Source organism: Camelus bactrianus, chromosome 3, assembly GCF_048773025.1.
Source record: "Camelus bactrianus isolate YW-2024 breed Bactrian camel chromosome 3, ASM4877302v1, whole genome shotgun sequence".
NCBI lineage: Eukaryota > Metazoa > Chordata > Mammalia > Artiodactyla > Camelidae > Camelus > Camelus bactrianus.
Window position 1 is genome coordinate 80,627,661 of NC_133541.1, and position 21,495 is coordinate 80,649,155.

Here is a 21,495-nt window from a genome sequence, read left to right on the forward strand (position 1 = left end):
GTGTGGAGTTCACCTAATGCTCTGAAGCTGTTTCCTGTAAAAACACAGCCTCTGAGCACCCTTACAATGTCCAGATTCCAGTGTTTTAATAATGCCTTTGTAAGTAATTATGTGTGTTTGTGTGTCATATGTATATATACACCCACATACAAACAAAAACACCACAAAAAATAGGATACTTTCCTAATTTGTTTCTTACTCTCTCAGGAGAATATATATAACAGCTTTAGACAAGTATTTAGCCTCCTTGTGCTTCAATTTCCCTATTTGTAGAACAGAAAGAGAGAATCTACTTAATATGGTTATAGAGAGGATTAAATGAGGTATTACGTGTGAAGTTCTTCAAGCAGTGATTGACACAGAGTGACTGCTATGTGAATGTTCACTATGATTCTTATCATTGCAATTGGAGGAAAAAATTCCAGGGACTAGAGAAGTTTACAATATACCTCTTTCTCTTTGTCGTGGCTTTCTCTCATGCCTGAATGGAATCACATCTTGCTAAAGGAGAGGGAAATCTTTAAGAACCTAACCCAGGTATTCAACCAGGACAGCTTTGTGGAAGATGCACACATATAAGTAACCAATTTATTTCCTCCTATTTGTCAGGAGAAACCTATAAATAAGATTTCTCAAAATGGTGGTCCAGGAATTCCCCGGTTCCCCATACATATAGACAAACTTTTCCACACTCAGCATATCCCATTCCTGTCCTTCCTGATTACAAATGACTCATTTGCTTAAGGCAGACCCAGAAGTCAGGCTGGACTCTTCCCTTGGCCTCATCCCCTACATCCAATCATTCAGCAACTACAGTCATTTCAATGTCCAGAATGTATCTGGGCTCTGTCCACCTCTCTCCACTCACACAGTGTGATCTAAGCTACCGTCCTCACTATGAAAACACTCCAACAACCTCTGACTTGATTCTCATTCTCTCCTGTTCTCCAACAAGTCAACCAACCTAGTAGTCACAGACCCTCAGGAAACACAATCAGATCACCAGGGCTTTACACTTGTCATCCTCTCTAATTCTCACAACAGTGTAGAGCATCCGGTGTTTGGTCAATACGAATTTCTTGACCTTCCCTGCTCTGATCCTACTTCTGATGAGGCTTTCTTTTTCTCCATGTTCAGATCTTGAAGTCACAGATCTTCCTCCACCTCCTTTCTTTGTTCAGGGATCTTATCAGCTGTGTATGCTGGAGGAGTGGGGTGAGGCAGGGTGTTGGATTAGCAAAAGTCAGTTTCTTAGAAAGAGTTTGCTACTTTTTGAAAGAGTATCTGACAGACATCAGAGAATTAGCAGCAGGAAACCCAGGAAAGCATGGCTGCATTTCTTTCTCTAAGCATTCCTGGATCAGAATTCTTAGCAGGGGACCTGGAACTGCAGCTTTTCAATAAACATAAGTTGGATTCAGGCATGAACTAATGAATGATTGAATAAATGACTGAACAAACCTACCTGCTGGTTGTCCTACTCAGAGGCAGAGAAGTAGACTGCTTGTTTCTCTAATTCTGTGGGTCCTCACTGGCACTGGCCATATAAAAATAAACTGGAGATACTGAATCTCCCCACACAGAGTAGAAACCATGTAGCAGGTTCAAGTTTTCCAAGGGTGTCACCAGTGAAAAATGTCTCTCCCAAATTATGCATACCCCAGAGAGCTGAGTTATCACGAAAACACCATAGCTGCCTGTCCTGTTCCTGCACTTAAGTCTCAAAATTAGAAGCAGTTTGTTTAGAAACAAACAAGATGAAAACTCACTTCTCCTAGAGAACTGGATTCATCAGAGAAGAGAAGCAGAGTAATAATAACTTATTTCATACAGAGTAATTAATAGTCACAAAGCATTATACACATGGCAAAATGCCCATCTCAAAGGGAGAAGAGCATATGGTTCCACTAAACACATTCATAACAAAGAAGCAAAGAATAGTTAAACAGAAGGCTTCAGCTTTTAAAGCCTGTATGTTTGGACTGTCCCCCGTAGAAGTCTAATTTTAAATTGGGACAGGTTTTGTAAGATGGGCCCATATTTGAGCAAGGTCAAGCACTGCCAATGACTATTGTTAGAACACACGCTCTCCCTTCTTCCCCTGGTCCCTTTCTTTTCTCCCTCTCTTCCAGCCTCTCTCCCTCCCTCCTATCCTGCCCATGGCTAGAATGTGTCCAATAAACTCAGTATTCACTGAACTAATATTTACCAATATACAGTGGCATTTTTTAAAATGATAGATACAAATGGCAAATAAATATATTAGAAAATATATTAACCTTGTTATTATGAAAAACATGAAAATGTCAAAATAACGGGCACCATTTTCATTCTATTAGGATTGCAAAATAGATTTAAATAATAGTAACACCAAATTCCAGCATCATCGTGGTGAAACTGTAGCCACATATTGGAATATTTTGTCAACCTGTTTCAAGAGCTATAAAAAAATGATAATGCCCCTCAACCTCACAATCTCACTTTTGGGAACGTCTTCTGATTGAATAAAACAGACACTGGAGAAGCATCACGTACACAAGAAAAAACTGTAAATATTCAGCATTGAGGAACAGTTAAAAATGTATCTATAAAAATGAACATGAGTTCAATGGCTTTTTGTCATAGCCATTAAAATTTGAAAGTCTTTTTATGTGATTGTCAATAAGAAAGAAGACAAAATAGTGAACTGCCAAAAGAAAACCTAGTTGTTTAAGAACCATTTATGTTCAGGCATCATAAAGCCAGGACACTTAGCCATAATTAGAGGGCTCGGGATCAATGCACTAAGGGAAGAATCTGTCAGAAGCAGAGAAAACATTCTTTCTCAATAGTAACAGCAGCTCTAGTTCTCTGTTATGGGAGCAGTGGACTGAGGACAATTAGGGCATTTGGGGAGCAAACTTCCACCCAGTGACACCAGCACCTATTTCTGGCTTTGTTCTGTGAAAGGGCATTGCAGAGAAATGACCAAAATTAAGTGGAAAACAAACATTTGCATGAAAAAACAATTTCAATGAAATAAGGTTCCAAGACGGCCTCAAATACCTCCCGAAATAGCAGACTATAAAAGAAGAAGCAATCATTTTCGTTTTCTTTCCTTTTGGGGTCAGAAACGCACAACTAGAAGCTGAGTGGCATAATTTAAGAGATCAGGAGGAGAAGGGTGCTGGGGGTGGGCGTGGGTGCAGGAGACTGGGGGGTGGGCACACAGGCAAGAACACAGCCCGACAACTTTCTCCAACTGCTCTCTCCCACTCCAAAGTACCATGTCATTTTCTGAGGGGAAAATCACATCTTCTCAGTTCCCAAAGAAGTGAGCCCTTCTATGGTAAATGTTACAAGTCAACATCCTAAAACTGACCAAATTGTTCATCAAATTTAATCATGAAAGCTGTCAGAAGGTCTTTTACGCAAATTCCTTTTATTCTAGGAATTAAAAAAAATACATGTTTGGGATACTCCTCTTTCTGTTTCCCTGAATGCATTCCTCCTCCCTGAGTTTTCAGTGAAAGAAATAAATCACAAATCAGCATGGACAATTATCTCTGGAGGTGTAGGGAAAACAACATACTGCTTCCTTCCCCTCCACGGTTTTTTCACTGTAAATGTTTGGCGGGGCTCCTGCAAATTAAATCAAGGAGAAGCTGCAGTTTAAAAGGTGATTCCTCACTTCAGCTTTTGGTTCCTTTGATCAATTAGTCATTCTCCCATGGTGTATTTGTTAGTTAGGCTTCGGGGATCTCACACCTTCTCATCAGTGACTAGCCATTGAGATGGGAACGAATCAATGTAAACAGAATTCTGCCTGTGACTTTGAGTCTTCCTTGAACTAAGGGAAAGGGAGATCAGGGAGACTGGGGCCAAGTAAGGAGCCAAGTTTACAAATGAGCTTGGTATGAAGGACATGAGATTCTACAAAAAGTAACGGAAATGCTGCAGACATTCGCACTTGGATAAAAACCAGCCGTGTAGAATAAGGATGCTATTGTTAAGTATTATGCTATCGTGTGGCTGTCATATTTCAGAAGGCTGGACTGTACCCGTCACACAACCAATTTATCATAATAACAAACTGTAGAATCTACATTTGTTTACGATAGAAAATAAATTGGCAACAGATGGACTAACTGGTAGACATCCTTAGTTCTTTCTTCATCAATTATGTTTTGCTGAAAACTGAAAACCTTAAAAAAGCACGGCCAGGTTCAAATATTCAGGTCTGCCATGTCCCAAGCCAGCTGGCATGCAGAGGCCTGGCTGGCTTTTAGTAAGTACATTAACACAGCAGCACTTGTGGTGCAGCCGGCATCAGACCTTAATCCCTGAGCATCACCCAGAGCCTAATGAGAAATAGGGGTTACCAGACCTCCTGAATCAGAATCTCTCGGGTCAGGGCCCAGGCCTTTGAGTGTTTCCAGGCCCTCTAGATTCCCAAGCGAGCTGGTTTGAGGATCACTGGCAAACAAAGCATTATTCACAAACAAAACTCCGCTTCGCAAAATTGAAATTACATCCAGTTTTGCAAAACATCTTATAACTCTGCTTACACAGCCTGAGATTCCTCCTTAGAGGGTGTGCATCCACAGCTTTTAAAATCATCCCAGCTCTGACCATGGCTGGGGAATAGACACATTTTGCCTGGATTGTGGAAGCAAACTGCTAAGCACCAGAGGAGTAGAAGAGTTCTCACAGCAAGAGACCCAACTGTCCATCACTGACTCCCCTACGTTCCTTAGAGGAACCAGAAGCTCCAGGCACCAGCCTGTCCCACACAACTAATCACTCAGAGGTGAGTTCTGAAGGGGTAGCGGTCCAGGAAAGCAGAGGGGAGGTTGTATGAGCTGGAACACTGGAGCCCAAGGCCTAGGCTGGAGGTCGGGGTGCCAGGAGAGACGGAAGGGACAATACAGGCTTCATATCCCCCATGGGCATGTCTCAAGCTCAATCCAGCTTCTCCAAACCTCAATTCCATCACTTATAAAATGAACAAGTTGAGTTTCATAACCTCCAGTACCCTTTCCAGATCTCAAGTCCTGTCACTGAGACCTGGACAAGTCACTTTTTGAGTCTGGGGGTACTCCTGCCATGAGAGAAGAGCAGCTGACTTTTCAGGGTGGCGAGAGCATGGCCATCCACACCAAGCCTGTCTGTTTCAGCTCATCCCTATGCCACCAATGAGCTGGGACAACTTGGGAAAAATCATTTCATTTCTCTGAACATAGTGAACTTACCTACATACAGGGGTAAAGCAGCTCCCTCGTAGGACTGCTGGGGAGATTAAGTGAAACCATCCATGTCATCTTCCTAGATCAGGTCTGGTAGCTGGTGGCTAAAAAATAAATATTAGCGTCAATCCTTTCTACCTTTATGTGATGTAGTAATCCCAGGAGATTTACACAAAGCATTCTGTAAATGTGGCGTGAAGTCCCCACAATAGAACAACGAGCTAAATGACCTCTGAGGCTTCCTCCATCCTCTAATTCCACCCTCACAGACACTCAACAGCTTTTTGACATGATGCTTTAATTGCAACCTGTGTTAGTACTTGCTTTTATAGCTGCATGCATTGTAATTAAATAGACTGCAATTAGCAGCAGGCTAAATTACCTTCACATCGTGTAAAACAAAAAATAAAACTAAGAAACCGATTGATCTCTGTAAGCTGCTGGGTTGGTTCTAATTCCCAGCTGGTATTATTTAAAATAATATTGTTCATTTTTTGATATAATGATGAAAGAGCTGAAAATCCCCTTTGGTGGGTGGGGGTGTTTTCAAGGAAAGGGTATGGAAATGGTGAAGAGTATTTCAACTCCTTTAGGAAGACGGGAGTTCAAGTTTGCCCTAAAGAGGCTGAGGTCTGCACAGGGTCCTGATAGACATTTAGTAAATATTTGCTAAGACTGCTGAGTCTGCGGCACTTTGCCGCAAATTCTCGCTGATGTCCCAGGTAAAAAGGCCTGCCTCTTTTGAGTAGCATGCTAGGTACAGTAGTTCAATTTGGATATGGAAAAATGAAGAAATTTCAATTTATTTATTCTGTGCTAAATTCCATGTAAATAGAAAGCAGCAGTCCTAAGTTGCGTCGAAGCCACATGTACTGCTGGGGTTCAAAGACTGCTATGTGCCCAGGCCTCTGAGGAACCCCTTGGGAAGGGATGTGGGCTGAGGGAGCCATGACACCTACCATCCAGTTCCCCAAGGACTGGCCCCTGTCTTAGTGGTGTAGGTCCCCAGGCTGGGAAACTCTTCAGTCCCAGGAGACCAGGAATGCTGGTCACTCATGGAGTACAGTGTGCTTATTAGTCCAAAAACAAAGCCTCAGCCTGGATCTGAGTATATGGAGGTGTTTCTCGTTCAGCTTTGCCATCTGCTGGCCCAGCCTCCCCATTTCATTCCCAACAAGCAGAGTCAGATCCCTGTTTGGGAACTAGAAACAATAAGGAAAAATCAAGTGTACTTCTTGCTGCCCAGACACCAGCAGCCCCATTTGGGAGCCTCTAGAGGATTCTGCCCTTCCTTGTCAGCAAGCACGGGCAGGGTGGCATTGGGACCAGGCACTGTGGCACCTCCTGACACAGCAATACCCATCTAAGAGAGAGCAGTGCCCACCAGACAGCGGCTGCCCAGAGAAGGTGTCAGTGCCCAGCTGCAGGGTGTTGGAGCAGGAGACTGAGAAAAACCAGGACTCCAACATGTGACTGCCTGGGAGACCTCAAAGGCCACTGCAACCCTGCCTTAGTAAGTGCAAGCAAGAGCCAGGAAAATGCTTAGTTTTTAAAAAATTCTTTTACTTGACGTCTCTTTATAAATACCATGCAGTGCTACACAGGACAAGAAGGGGAAGGGAAGACATCATCTTTTGAAGTACAAAGGTATGTTATCATTTTTCAGCTCAGAATGATGAAAACCTGGTTCTAATCAATTATTTTGTTAATCTTGGATTACACAGCTCCCCAGGCTTTTTCACAGTTTTGACCATGTATGTCCAAGGCTACTTTTCAGGTATACAATCAAAACCAGAGAGGCCTCAAAGATCCAGTCTCCCTACCTTCAGGCAGATTCTATATTATTATGGTTGATATTTATATTCAACAAATCATTATTTTATGAGCAACTTGGGTCCTAAGAGGTTTGTGAAGTTATTTGCTCAAAGCCACCCAGCTAGTGTTCGGAGCAGAAGCGGGTTTGGGTTGTCTAATTGTTGGTGTTTCCCATCGCCTTCACAAATTAAATTCTAGCTACTAAACACCTCGCTCACAACCCCATTTCTTACAGAAGCAAATGTTCCCAATGTTCTCTTAGGTTGCCCAAGCCTGATTCTTCCCCGTTTCTCAGAGTGAAGAGTCATAGCACAGCTCTCATTGTCCACCACTCTCTTGCCCCTTCCTGTGCTGTGTTGAGACAAAAGTACAATCTGATTGTCTGTCCTGATCTTTTGTTTTTGAGGGCTTCTTGTTACCTATAAGAAGAATCATGAGGACAAAGCAAGAGAGAAATATGGACTCATAATATAGTAGAAAGAGAGGCCCAACCCTAAAGGTGCATTCAGGTTCTTGGCCACTAACTTTGCAATCTTAAAAAATCACTGAACCCTTCTGATTTTCCATTTCCCTATTGTAAAATAATAGACCCTAAGAGATAGAGAAATAAAATAAAGGTACAGATGGATGCTTGGGGAAAATGAAGAAAAAGAGGAGAGCAGGATGAGGGAGGAAAGGAAGGAAGGAAACAGGGGAGGAAGGAAAGAATGAAGAAAAGCTGGAGCTTAAAATTCAGAAGCCCAGGTAAATCCATTTCAACCAATACAGAGAATGGTAGGCTCTGAGGATGAGAGGAAATACAGACTTCCTTCAAATCTAAAGCTCTCGGGGGAGGGTATAGCTCAGTGGCAGAGCATGTGCTTAGCATGCATGAGGTCTTGGGTTCAATCACTGGTACCTCCATTAAAAAATAAATAAACAAACCTAATTACCACCCCTCAATTCAATTAATACCTTTAGGTATTAACTGCTACTACTACTAATAACAATAAAGCTCTTGTGTCACAGGTAGGAAGGCTCAGGCATAGGGTAGAGTGACTGTCCCAGGTTTGTACAGTGGTTCTCTGCAGGACAGGTAAGTACAGCCCTGTCTCCTGCCTCCCAGCCTGGTGTGCCCTCTGCTACTTGGCTCCTCTTTTGTTCGGGCAGAAACTTGGTGTTGGATCTGATTTCAAGCAATATCCAACACCAATAACATTTCCTTGAAATGTGGTCCTTCTGCTAGGCTAGAAAATCAGACCCAGGGAATGTGTTGCTGTCACAAATTTGGACCTATAATTTGTAAACTTCAAAAAAAGACAATGAGTGTTCCTTCCTACTTCTAAAAAAAAAGAAAAGAAAAACAGAAGGAAGGAAGGAAGGTTGGGAGGAACGGAGGGAGGGAGGGAATGAAGGAAGGGAGATGGAAGGCTTAGTACCTAAATAATTTCATCCAGCACCTTTTCAGCTGCAAAGAATAAGTCAGAGGACAAGCTCTCACAGGATCCAAATGCACACTTACAGAATGTAGACGCTGCCCGCCCTAGTGATTAGAGTCTCACTTCAGCTCAGAGCTTGGGTGGCAAGAAAGGAAACACAGAGCATCACAGCCAAACACCAGAGTCTGAAGATTCATTAGGTGAAGAGAAAACTGCATCCTTTAAGGTAAAAAGAGATAGGAGAGATGGAACTTTGTGCCTGGGACTAGTCTGAGGTAACGACAATCTTCCAGTAGCCCAGTAATCGATAAAGATGACATATACCCATTAAAACTAAAATGCCAGTGAACAATAGGTAAAACTTGTATAGTGCAGCAAAGGTATTTATGTCTTGGATTTTTTTAATGATCCCTTAGTGTCTTGTGTTTCTCCCAGAGCGTCTAATAGGACTATTTCCTGCAGTGGTTGCTACTGAAAAATATATGAATCGAGCGTTCACAGACCTTTGCACAGAACCGGTACCCTAATCTCCCAAGCAGCTACGTATTTTTTCATTCCTATATAATTCTTTCCTCATAATTGTATCCTCATTTTTTTCCTTGAAAGACATGTTTTTTTCCTGAAATAGTCCCACCATAGGTAATAGAAACCACGTTGAACACAAAATTTTAATCCTCAAAGTTATAAAAGATCAGTATTCTGTCTTTTCAAGAAACATTTCCCCCAACCTAACAGCACATTTCTGTAGTCACGTAAAGCAGTTTCACCCAAGCTATGGCAAAGATAATAAGAAAAAAAACCCCTAGATTTCCAGAATGAATTCTTGAATTTCACCTGGAGTCAACATATGTAACAAATACAAGTGTTGGGGGTTTTTTTATATAAAGTTAATGTTCACCCTGAGCAGCAGAGGAAGGAAAAAGATCTGGAAAGGCATTCACCATGCAATCACATCTAGGAAGTATTTCTAAGTTTAGCAACGATTTCTGTCATAGAAAGATCATACCACATCACCGTCTAAAACTTCCTCTTTGTTCTGTAGAGAAGTGTGGATTCCACCTTCAAGTTGCTAATTGGCTTGGTTGGCGTTTGCCTTGATTCTTACTCTGCTTTGTTTTGCTTTTTACATTCTCTCCAGCTCTCTAAGAGGACACAAAGAGGGAAACTACACCCTGAGGACCAATAGTATTGAACAAAAGGGTTGGAAAATGATTGCTTCAGTCAGGCAAAAGATAGAAGTGGATGTTTTTCATTTCTCATTATACATCACGTACTTCTATTAGCCACAACCTTCGGTATTTTTTTTCCCTAACCCAGCTAAAATAAGGTCTCTCCCCCGTCTCCCCGGCCCTGCAACCCTGTCAGATAAAGTCTCAAGTTGGGTCGCTGCCCAAGGAGTCCTTAGTTAATTGCATGTAATTACGCTGCACCCTACTTTCAAATGCTAGAGCCGTTTCTTGTATCCTTGTAACAAAATACACCTGAGCATTCCTGCTGTTGCTGAAGCCTTTCAGTGGCTCCCCTCTTGTCTGAACATTTGATAATCTCATAGCTCTTGGCTGAGTCATGGTGATCTTTAAATATAATGCAGGCTACCGAGCTAAATTAGTAATAGCAGCTGCTGACGGTGCTCCCTTGGGCCGTGGTCAGCTCTGCCAAGGGGCTGCATTGCTAAGCCAGAGACACTTCTCGAAGGGACATTAAAGATAAATGATTGGGTCAGTCAACTGGCAACCGTCATGTTCACCTTACTTGATAGGAAGGCTTTTATTGTAACACAAATATCAAAAATAAAAAACAAAAAGTTAGCTAGGACCAGAGACTATTTTTTGGAATTTCTTGCAGGGTGTTGTACTGCTTTTGGAGTGTTCTCCTCTTGTTTTAAGAGTATAGTGCTTTCCAGCAGACTGGAATGTCTCTTCAGTTAATGCAAACCTCAGATAGCTGGTGATAGAACACTTGAGCACATCTTGGTACTCAGTGGTACTCATCATACTACGCAAAGCAATCTCTGTAGATATTTTGAAGGATTTCGATTTGGATCAGTATTTTTGGCTGGGAAGAAAAGGGAAATCTACTTATCTTTGAGCACTTTGATTTTTTTTTTCACCTTAAGCAAGCAATTAATAATCCTGGATCATTCTGGCAAATGGCTTGTAGAATCCTGAGGTCAGAAGAGACACATTACATGATACTCATCACAACAACTCAATAGTGTACTCCTGAGACATTATTCCCCTCTGGAAGTCAGGATTGCCAGCCCAACCCTTTACTTTCTCCTGGCACCTTCCTGCTGGCCTACAATTAGAAGACACTCGCCAGTAGGTGGTGGTGTTATCAGGAACTCATAAAGTGTGGTCCACAAGCATTAGAATCACCTGGAGGAGCTTGTTAAGAATGCAGATTCCCTACACTACACACTTACTGATTCAGAATCTCTGAATGGAGAAGGTGAGAATCTGCATTTTTTAAAATATGACCCACCAGGTGATTTGTTTGCACTTCAAAGTTTGGGACCCACTTACTCAGTTATAATCCATCATTGATATGACTACCTGAGACACATACTAGCTTGCTTTCCCCTTTGTCTTCTTAAAGATCAATCTTGTGATTAAAAGAACAAAAAATGAAGCAGATAGTTCTAGAGAACATATCAAAATGTGAAAAACAAAGTTCTCCAGACTAGCCCTCAAATCTCTCACTCAGGTAATCCAGCCTAAGGTCCCATCCCCTAAGGAGACTGTTCCTTTGTGATGTGGCCATCCAGATGTGAGAAGTCACACAGAGCACTTCAAGAGCCAGATAGGCCCAGGGCCCCAGGGTTGAATTCTCACTCACATGATGACTTGCATGGCTCTGGGCAAGTGATACAATATGTATAATCCTCGCTTTCCTCATCTGTATTGTGCAGTTAAGAAGAGGTCATACATGATAAGATTAAATGAGACACTGTCTACCAAGTCCTTATAACTCAGTGATTATAGCTCCTCTCAACATCATGGATAGCCTTTTCAACTTTAAGGTCAAAAGTCCTTTCCTCCAAGGGTCAACAGCCCATGGTCAGTTGTTCCACTGCCATAGCCAGGAACTTTCACTCTTTCACCAAAGAAAGCTTGTGTCTATTACAACTGAGTCAAGGAGCAGGGGACCGCTCACTCCTTTTGGGCTCCTCTGCTCTAATATTGCTGTTGACTACTGATTTGCCCTTTCTACTTGCTGCTGACTCACATAGGGTTGGTTAAAGGAGTCAGATTAAGTACATTTTAATGTTGGTTCTGTTCGCCTCTGGGAGCACTTCTCTAGAAGCTTACGCATAACCATGGCACCAAAAAGTGAGCTAAGAGGCTTTATCATCTCTCCCCATTATCTCTATCAGCACCTCCAAAGCCACTTCAAATAAATGTAGAACAAAAACTGAGTGCTTCCTGTGCCAAGAGAGTTTTAAGACCTGTCCTGAAGCCCTCCCTTCCAACCCATGTAGACACTCCAGAGCCTCCACTGCCTGTAAGGAATCTGTTTTCGACTGATTGACTGATTAACAGAGATGGTCCCTACCATTGGATATGCTGTCCTCACATCAATACTCAAACGTGTAAAAAAGGAAATATTCATTCAAGTGTTCATCAAATTAACGAGTGTTATTGCCTGCTAGGCACAGATAAGGCACTGGGAACTCAAATTGAGTAACATGCAGTCCTTCGAGGAACATAAATTTTAGCGATGCAGAAGTATCTCAGAAATTCAGTGGAGCAAATTATCTGACAAACTTTACAGACTCAGCTCAAAGTAGGAGCTTAACAAATATTACCTTCTTTTCTTTTCAAAAAACACACTTCTTACAGAAGTATCTGTTTTACTGGTATTCATATCACAAATCCATCAGAGTTGGAAGAGATCTAACACTGTAACAGAAATTTCAAATCTCCAAAAATGTGCCACCCATTTCTAAAACAAGAATCCAAACCCAAAAAATAGAGAAGACAATGACCCCTACTAAACCCGAACCTAGAGAACAAAAATCTGAATTAAAGCAACTGAGGAAAATCAACACCAGAGGACTTCAGCTCTAAGTTGTAGGTTAGCAGCCACATAGATCAGCATTGACCAATGGCTTTGCCAAGACTCCTGAGAAATGCTGTGTCATTCTCAAGTCCTTTTAAATCCATTCCCACAGCACCATTGGAGAAACCAGATGCCAGAAGATGACTCACCGGCTCCGAGTCATCCAGAACAATCACAGGCCTGGTGTGAGGGCTGGAGAGCAGGTGAAGGAAGAAGAACGGGGTTACTCTTCCTCTCTGCAGGGTTGTGTAGGCTCGGCAGCTAGATAGCTCTGCCTGTCCTAGCGGTGTGACATTGAGTAAGCCATCCCACATTCTAATTCACAGTTTTCTCATTTCTAAAATGGGGGTAGTAAGTATACCTTCCTCATGGTGTTGCTGGAAGGACAGAAAAGCTAAGCATCTGAGAGCCATACACCTGCTTATTTAGAGCACTCATGAAATCCCCATGGCAGGTCTGTCATCCTTGCAGAGGTGTCCCTAGAATGGTACCTTTACATCATCATACCATCATCATCACTGTCATCCTCATCTACATGCTCCAGACTCAAGATTCATCGAATGCCCCCTTAGGAGAAAAGAGAAGCGATCAAAAAGAAAAAGACTAAGTCTGAGCCTTTCTGAAGCTGACTAAAACACATAATGGAATAGGACTAATGAAAATGGTCATTCATTGGACATTTGTTGTGTGACAGTCACAGAGCTAAACACTTTATCCACAGAGTCTCATTCAGATCTCCTACCAACCACAATATGAGGAAGATGCTATTACGACTCCCACTCTGGAGATGAAGAGAGAGGATTGAAAAAATTGAGTCACCCATTTAATGTCACACAGCTAGAAGTGGCAGAGCTCTAAGTGCCAGCCACAACCTTAGCAAAGAGGAGAAGAAACAGCATATAACTCCCTCGTTCACCCAAATGGGAGACTTCACACGCAGGACAGGCTAGGAAACTTGCCAAAAGTCTGTTAAGTCAACCTCATTTTCTGGTTGATTTTTTTCTTTCAAGTAGGTGCTAAAGTTCTTTTCTCTCGTTTTCCTTACGAAGCATCCTCACCATTTTCTCAGAAGATAAAGATAGTCACTACCAAGAAAAACAAAAGTCAGATAAGTAAATGTTTTAAAAAAAATAATGTGCTATTATTTTAATCATTCTCCTTTGCGTTTACGGGCAGAATCTTGACCTGGGAATAATCCTACATATTAAAATACCATTGCCCGTGTTCTGTTTTGCTTTTTTTCTTTTTAATTGTTTCAAAGACTGTAGATGATGATTTTTTTTCAACAAAAGGAAGACACTTAGAAGGAGCCAGCTGTGTGTCCGTCAGCACACTGACAGCTGGAATTGCAGGACCTCAGTTACACCCGGTGAGTGTGGTGTGCAGTGAAGACAATGTCCTACCTCTCTGATGTGAGGCCACAGGTAGAGGAGTTCCACAGGGGAAAAGGTGGGAGCCAGTTTGCCTTGAATAGGTAACCAAATCCGATGCACAGCTAAAGGTGCCTAACCTGGGCAAAGGACGTGCTACAAAGAGGCCTTTAGCACAACAGAGCTGCACACCGCACAGAAGGCGCCTCTTTAAAAAGAAACAAACTCGCTCACGTAACTGGTGACTGGCCCAGGGAGAAAGAATGTTTATCCTTAAGCTGAAATGTGAAACAAATGTCCACTCAGGAAAGACACTGTGATCCTTCCTCCTCCACACGTGGGGAAGAAAGGGAAGCCAAGAGACAGTGGGATGTCTGTCCCAAGCCCACACAGCAGTCCGAGTCAGGGAGACAATAAAATGTAGCTGCCTCTGACTCCCAGAATATTGGAATGTTTGTAAGCTCACTAGGCACAGTCAGCCACCTATTTCATTTCTATGAGTTGAAAATAGAAAAGTCCAAACAGTACCATGGCCTCCATCCCAATAGTACAACCACCAAATCTATTCTTCATATTTACATTAAGGACTTACGTAAAGGACTTACAAGAGGCAAAACAACTTTGAGAAATAACAAAAATGAAGGACTTTCACCACCTTACTTCAAAACTTATAAGACAACAGAGATTAAGAGAGTATAGTATTGCTGCCAAGACAGACAAATAGATCAATGCAACATAATAGAGACTCCAGAAATAGAACCACATATATATGATCAATTGATTTTAGACAAAGATGTAAAAGTAATTCAATGAGGAAAGGATAATCTTTTCAACAAATGATGCTTCTTGAACATTTTGATATCCATATCCCCAAAAAACTGAACTTTGACATAGAACTTGTACCATATACAAAAATTAACTCCAAATGGATCATAGACCTAAATGTAAACAAGATGATAAAACTTACAGGAAAAGCCATAGGAGAAAATCTCTGTGACCCTGGTTAGACAAAAATTCCTTAGAAACAACACCTAAAGTGCATTCCACTAAGAAGAAAAAAAAAAAGGTAAACTGGACTGCATCAAATAAAGAACTTCTGCTCTTTGAATGGCACAGTTTAGGGAATAAAAGGATAAGCCATAGGCTGGGAGAAAATATCGGAAAATCACACATCTGATAAAGGCTTTATATCCAGAATAGATCAAGAACTCATAAAACTCAATAATAAGAAAGTAAATAACCCAGTTTTTTAAAAAATAGGCAGAAGATTTGAACACACATGTCACCAAAGAAGATATACAGATGACAAACAGCCACTAGGAAAAATGCTCAACATCATTAGCAATTAGGAAAAATGCAAATTAAAACCATAATTCGGTGCCACTATTCAAATATTAGGATTTCTAAGTTAGTAAGATTGACCATACCAAGTGCTGAGGAGGATGTGAAGAAACTGGAAAACTCATATACAGCTAGCAGGAGTGTTAAATGATGAAACCACTTTCAAAAACAGTTCAGAAGTTTCTTAAAAGTGTTTTTTAATTAAACGTACAGTTATCCTTCAATTTCATTCCTAGGTATTTACCCAAGAGAAACAGAAGTATATGACCATACAAAGATTTGAATATAAATGCTTATGGTAGGTTTTGTTTGTAACAGCCAAAACCCAGAAACAGCCCACAACTCCACTAACAGGTAAATGGACAAACTGTGCTATAATCATACAAGGGAATGACACTCAGTTATAAAAAGGAGTAACTATTATTGGTACGCACAGCAACATGGATGAATCTCAAAATAATTATGCTGATGAGAGCAGACAAATAGTTTAAACTGTTAGATTCCATTTACAAAAAAGTCTAGAAAATGCAGACTAAACTATATTACAGAAACTAGACCAGTGAGAGCCTTGTAGGGTGAGAAGTTGGAGGAAAGAATCACAATAGGGCAAGAAAAGACTTTGGGGGGTGATGGGTATTACCTTTGTCAAAGGACTTTTTAAAATCATGACAGCAAGACCCTTGGCCTTGATCCTAAACTCCTTTCCTTTCCCTCAACCTCACTTTTATTTGCTACTCCTCCCTTCCCCAAAACAGTGACTAACAAAAGCACGAGGATTGCAAAACCAGCTCTCAGGAGAACTGTTCTGACGGTTGCCTGGATGAGATTGCACTATGCTCAGCAGGAAGCCCCAAGAAGAGGGAAAAATCTCTAAATGATACCAGTGGTGAGATTCACAACAGTTAAAAACTGAGATTTTTATCTGAGCCACAGCACAAAGACATGTAACCCTCTCTTCTGGTCACCCTGCAAAATCCCGTGCCTGCTTTGAGCCGGAGTTCCCTGGTCTTCAGAGGCTTCCTGGTGCATATCAGCAGAGTCTTTAACATTTATTTCACTCACTTAAACATTTAACATCTTGATTGTGGTGAGGCTGTATATATACATAAAACATACAAAATTATGTAGTTTAAATAGGTGTGATTTATTTTATGTTAATTAGAGCTCACTAAAGCTGGGGTTGTTTTTAGTTTTACTTTAAAGAGAAATCAGGCAGAAGGATCCAAATCTGAGTGGCTAACAGACAAGCACTGGAGGCTACCAGAATATTCCACAAACCCTTTCCCATGTCCAGAGCCTATTCCATGAATGATCTCTCCTCCAGACTGAGCACCACACGTGAAACTTTTCCATTGTGTCTTGGGCAGTGTTTACCCAGTGAAAACCCATGTACATACATAACATGCAGAGGTGGTTTTCTCCCTTTTTTTGGCTTCATTAACCTTTACTAAGTCAGCTTTGTTTAGTCCCCTCAAGGTCTGTAAGACTTGGCATCTCATCACTAGACTGAAAAACCAAGGTTATACTCTGGTTCCTCTTCAAATCAAATAAACCTTTTACCCTTTACTTAAAAAAAAAAAACTATTCCCAAAATTTCTACATGAAATCATGTCTATTATTTTTTAAAGAGCAAATGTATTGCAGACTTAGAAAATTAAAGAATGCAAAACCACAGGCATATACTCCTGACCCTCACCTTCTCTTGATGGTGAGCTATGGTTTCCAGTTTCACAAAAACAAACACCAAAGTGCACTGCTTTGCCTTTGGATAAAAACAAAACAAACAAATCTCCAGCCTTCTGCAATCCATGAGTTCTTTATAACGCTGGGGCCAAGAAACAGAGGTAAAAGACAGGAGTGAGTTCTGCCTGCCATGGCCTGACTCTGTGCTTTTTTGTACTCTCCCCACCATAAGCAGAGTAATTAATGTGCAAGCAACCAAGTAACTGATAGTATGGGCTAACCCTGTGTCCTATGGGATGGAGGGAGGAATGCTCCAATGATTCTGTTACAAGATACCTTGTTGAATTAACAGAAAAAAAAAAAATGAGGAGGAGGGAGCACTCCTGGTTTTTTGTTTTTGTTTTAGATTGGCCACCTGAGATTTCCCAGCCTCAAGTCTGGGTATGCCTCAGTGGTCCAATTATACCTCTCTTTACATAGAGAAATAACTGAGTAGAACCAAGAGGAAGAAATTACCATTTAAACAGGGATGGTGCACACAGCAGGCACCAAATCTGTTCACAGAATGACTCAGGCCTTGATACCTAGCTGAGCAATCCAATCCACCTACCTGTTCCTAGGATGTCCCAGGAGGATGCTGCAGTTACAACACTACCCTATGGAAATTGCATTTACAGTAAGACTGAATAAAGTTCAGAGGCTTCCATATTGCAAAAACTAGGCAGGCATCTTATCCTCTACAAGGCTTCATGATTACTTCTATCCTTAACTATGGACCCCTAAGTCTGCCCAGAAAAAAAAAAAAAAAAAGATGAAATAGAACAAAACCACAAACTGATTTCACTGGTCCTTAAATAAGCTACTGGTTCCATATAATGTGAAAGGCAAATACTAGTTGCCATGCAAGGTACCAGACAACTCTTAGAGGCAGCATCAGGCTAATTTTAAGTATGATTGGTCTCTGTCCTTTCACCCACCATGGCTGTTTGGACATTGACTGTGACCAGAGGAAAGTTCTGGTCTGAAGGTCCAGCATACACGAGCACACTGAAGTTAGTTTTTTTGTGGTAAATAAAATCTCTCAGACACACTATTTCCTGTTCACACCTCTTAATCTGTATGTGTGATGTTAAAGTCTTAATTTGCATTTGAGAGATGTTAATGAAATATTCTTTATAATTGCTGAAAACAATTTTTCATGCTGTAAGCCCCTTCTAATTTCAGAAAGGAATCAGGATACAAAAGTCCTGTATCTGCCATTCCTGTATTCTTTAAAACTCTCTTTATTCCCCTTTAGTAGCTAATCCTTATTAGCAGCTAAAAATTCTTCTTATTAAATCTTCCCCCTTCAAATTATTTGTACAGTTTTTGTCTCCTGATAGAGCACTGAACATTTCTAAGGGATATATGAATGATAATTCCTGGAATTGTGCAGAGTGCAACCTACCCAACTATACATGATGGCCCAGCACAACACCCCACACATTTACATGTCAGTCACATCCTCTGAACCACAGACTACTCTATACAGGGACTAAGGAAGGTAGTAGAGCAGACTGTTACAGGCAGGGCTCCATAACCAAATTACTGGGTTGATACTGTGGTCCCAACGCTTGAAGGCAATGGCCTGAAAATGCAGGAAATCGAACTTTCCTCCTAAAGTTGGCTGTGAGGATTGGCAAAGAAGAAAAATAGAAATTTAAGCATTGTGCCTGGAATAAATACATGCTCAGTAAAAGGGAGCTTTTGCTTTTATCTTATTCAAATGTGTATTCCCAGCATTTTGAAGAGTGACTACAGTGACTAGCACCTCATAGCTGCTGTGACTAAGGGGTGAACTCTTATCTTTTAACAAAGATTTCAGCTTTGCTTCTAAGATAAAAGACAAAAATTGTGTAGAAAGATGCTTTATTTCTCAATTGTTGGAAAGCCAGTGGCTCAGAAAATCATTTTATGATATATTCACTGGGAGTTAGAGAAGATGGGAGAAGAGGAAAAGACTAGAAAATGAAAATAAAGCAAATGGGAAAGGACATAAGAGGCAGTGGGCTATTCAGAGAGAGGACATGGACCAAATATGGGAAATGAAAACTGAATCAAAAAATATTTTCAGGAATCCCACTCCTGGGCATATATCCAGAAGGAACCCTACTTCAGGATGACACCTGCACCCCGATGTTCATAGCAGCATTATTTACAATAGCCAAGACATGGAGACAGCCTAAATGTCCATCAACAGATGACTGGATAAAAAAGATGTGGTATATTTATACAATGGAATACTACTCAGCCATAAAAACCGAGAACATAACACCATTTGCAGCAACATGGATGCTCCTGGAGAATGTCATTCTAAGTGAAGTAAGCCAGAAAGAGAAAGAAAAATACCATATGAGATCGCTCATATGTGGAATCTAAAAAACAAAAACAAAAACAAAAACAAACAAACAAAGCATAAGTACAAAACAGAAACAGACTCATAGACATAGAATACAAACTTGTGGTTGCCAAGAGGGTGGGGAGTGGGAAAGGATAGACGGGATTTCAAAATTGTAGAATAGATAAACAAGATTATACTGTATAGCACAGGGAAATATATACAAGATCTTATGGTAGCTCACAGAGAAAAAATGTGACAATGAATATATATACGTTCATGTATAACTGAAAAATTGTGCTCTACACTGGAATTTGACACAACATTGTAAAATGATTATAAATCGATAAAAAAGAAAAAATCATTAAAAAATTAATATAAAAATTAATATGAAGAGAAACAGAAGAAAGAAAACTGGAAATTAGCAAAAAAAAAAAAAGGAATTTAATTCCATAGAAACCATCTCGGGACTTTGTCATAATCTGCAAGAACACTTAATTGCTCTTTCCCTGCATCATGTGAACCTGCAGCTGGTCTGGGCTTCATTTGCTTCCTTCTATTTTTCTTCCCTCTTTATCTTGCTCGCTTCTTAGGGGCACTGAGAATTCAACTCTACAAGAATCGGTCTCTAGCAGGGGCCGATCAACCTGAGACCTTTGTCTTTTCACTTGGCCACTGGCCCCTGCAGCACACTGGAGACTTCATTTCTGCTCACCTACTTTCATGGGCTTCATTCACCAAGGTCTAGTCAAAGGTTGGCCTGCTTTGTTTTGTTAGAAAAACTGGGGTAAATAAAAAATTTCTGCCTGCACTACAAAGGGTTACCGCCACTGGGGAATTTTCCATCTCAAAATGAAACTGGGTTAATTGGGAAGGGCATGAAGAAATACTGGAGACCAATTAACAAAATCTAAAGTCTCCCAATTAACAAGATAATTGTTCAATGGCTTTGGGGCAGCATTTAGAGCTCTAGCAAAGAAACCACTTGTTCCTGGCTTAGTCAGAGAGTGGTTTAAGATCCTTCCCATCACATAAAAGGAGCCTATAAGTATAAAAAGAGATTTTGAGAAATCAGGACATGTGTGGGAAGCCCTAAATGGACAATGTCATGTGTCCTGAGGAGCCCACACAGAAGTATTCCTCGATTGACGGAGTTTATTCCAGTGTTATCACCAGTCTCAAAAGCTGTGCCTGAGGGAGCCTTACAATAGAGAGAACACTCTTGGCCACACGTCCTGGATTGCTGCCTACTGGTTTTGATCCTTATGTGTACTCCAATGATCATCCTTTTACTAATGTGGTGTTTCAGCTTGGCTCTACAGTTTTGATAGCATTCATTACCCCTCTGATGATTTTTAAATCAAGATATGATCTCCATGAAAGACCAAAAAGGAGAAAGTGGGAGAGAGAAGTCTTCCCGGGGCTGATCTCCTGTAGGCGGGAGGCCCATGGCTCATCCTCCGCATAGGAATGGAATTGCTATATGAGATCAAGATGCCCTGCGGAAAAAACTCAGAACAGCTGACAAGCACCACCGCAGTCCCTGGGAGCATAACCACCTCCATCAAGAAGAAGACACTTTACTCCAGAGGAGAGCTCAGTCCTGCCCACAATGGAGCCACCTGCCATCTGCCTCCAGCCCATCCATCCCCACACAGTCTGTCCTCTCCCTGAGAGCAAGCAGGGCAGGGAGCCAGCTGTTCCCACTCTAAGAAGATGGCAGGTGATGTGGGTGCAGAGCGCTTGTGGCCACCCTGGTCCACGGCCACCCCAGTCCATGGCCATACTCTCTTTGTGCCTCCCATCCAAGCCCAGCTTAGCCCCCAGGGCACTTCTCCTTGGAGAGCCTCACTGCCAGCTACAGGAAGTTTTTCCTTTGCTTGCATGATGTTATGTCGTCCATGAAACAGGTCTCTGGTTCTCTTTTTAATGCTGTTTTGCAAGGAAGGGAGTGAAAGAATAAGCTGGGGGTATTGAGGCCTCCCACCAGCAGTACTGGCAGCTACCCCTAGCAGGGAGTGTCTTCTGAGGTCTGGATTTAAAATACCACCATGACACCATGATGGCTGAGGTCAGCCATCCTAGTAAATTCTGAGTTTCTTCAATAAAGGTTGAGAGGTGATTGGGCATGAAACCAAGACTGTTGTCATCCTCATCCCTGTGTATTACCAGAAAAGTTTTGGGAATGCAAAGGATAATTTCTG

The 21,495-nt window shown here is 41.3% G+C and overlaps 1 long non-coding RNA gene across 4 annotated transcripts in view; it reads right to left on the reverse strand.

Annotated features, from left to right (window-relative positions):
* Positions 1–21,495, reverse strand: part of LOC141577068 (uncharacterized) — a 401,469-nt gene that overhangs the window by 245,600 nt on the left and 134,374 nt on the right. For all 4 annotated transcript variants that reach the window (XR_012505593.1, XR_012505592.1, XR_012505590.1 and 1 more), the window contains exon 3: positions 5,232–5,329. This is a non-coding gene — a long non-coding RNA (uncharacterized LOC141577068). The remainder of the gene's footprint in view (positions 1–5,231; positions 5,330–21,495) is intronic.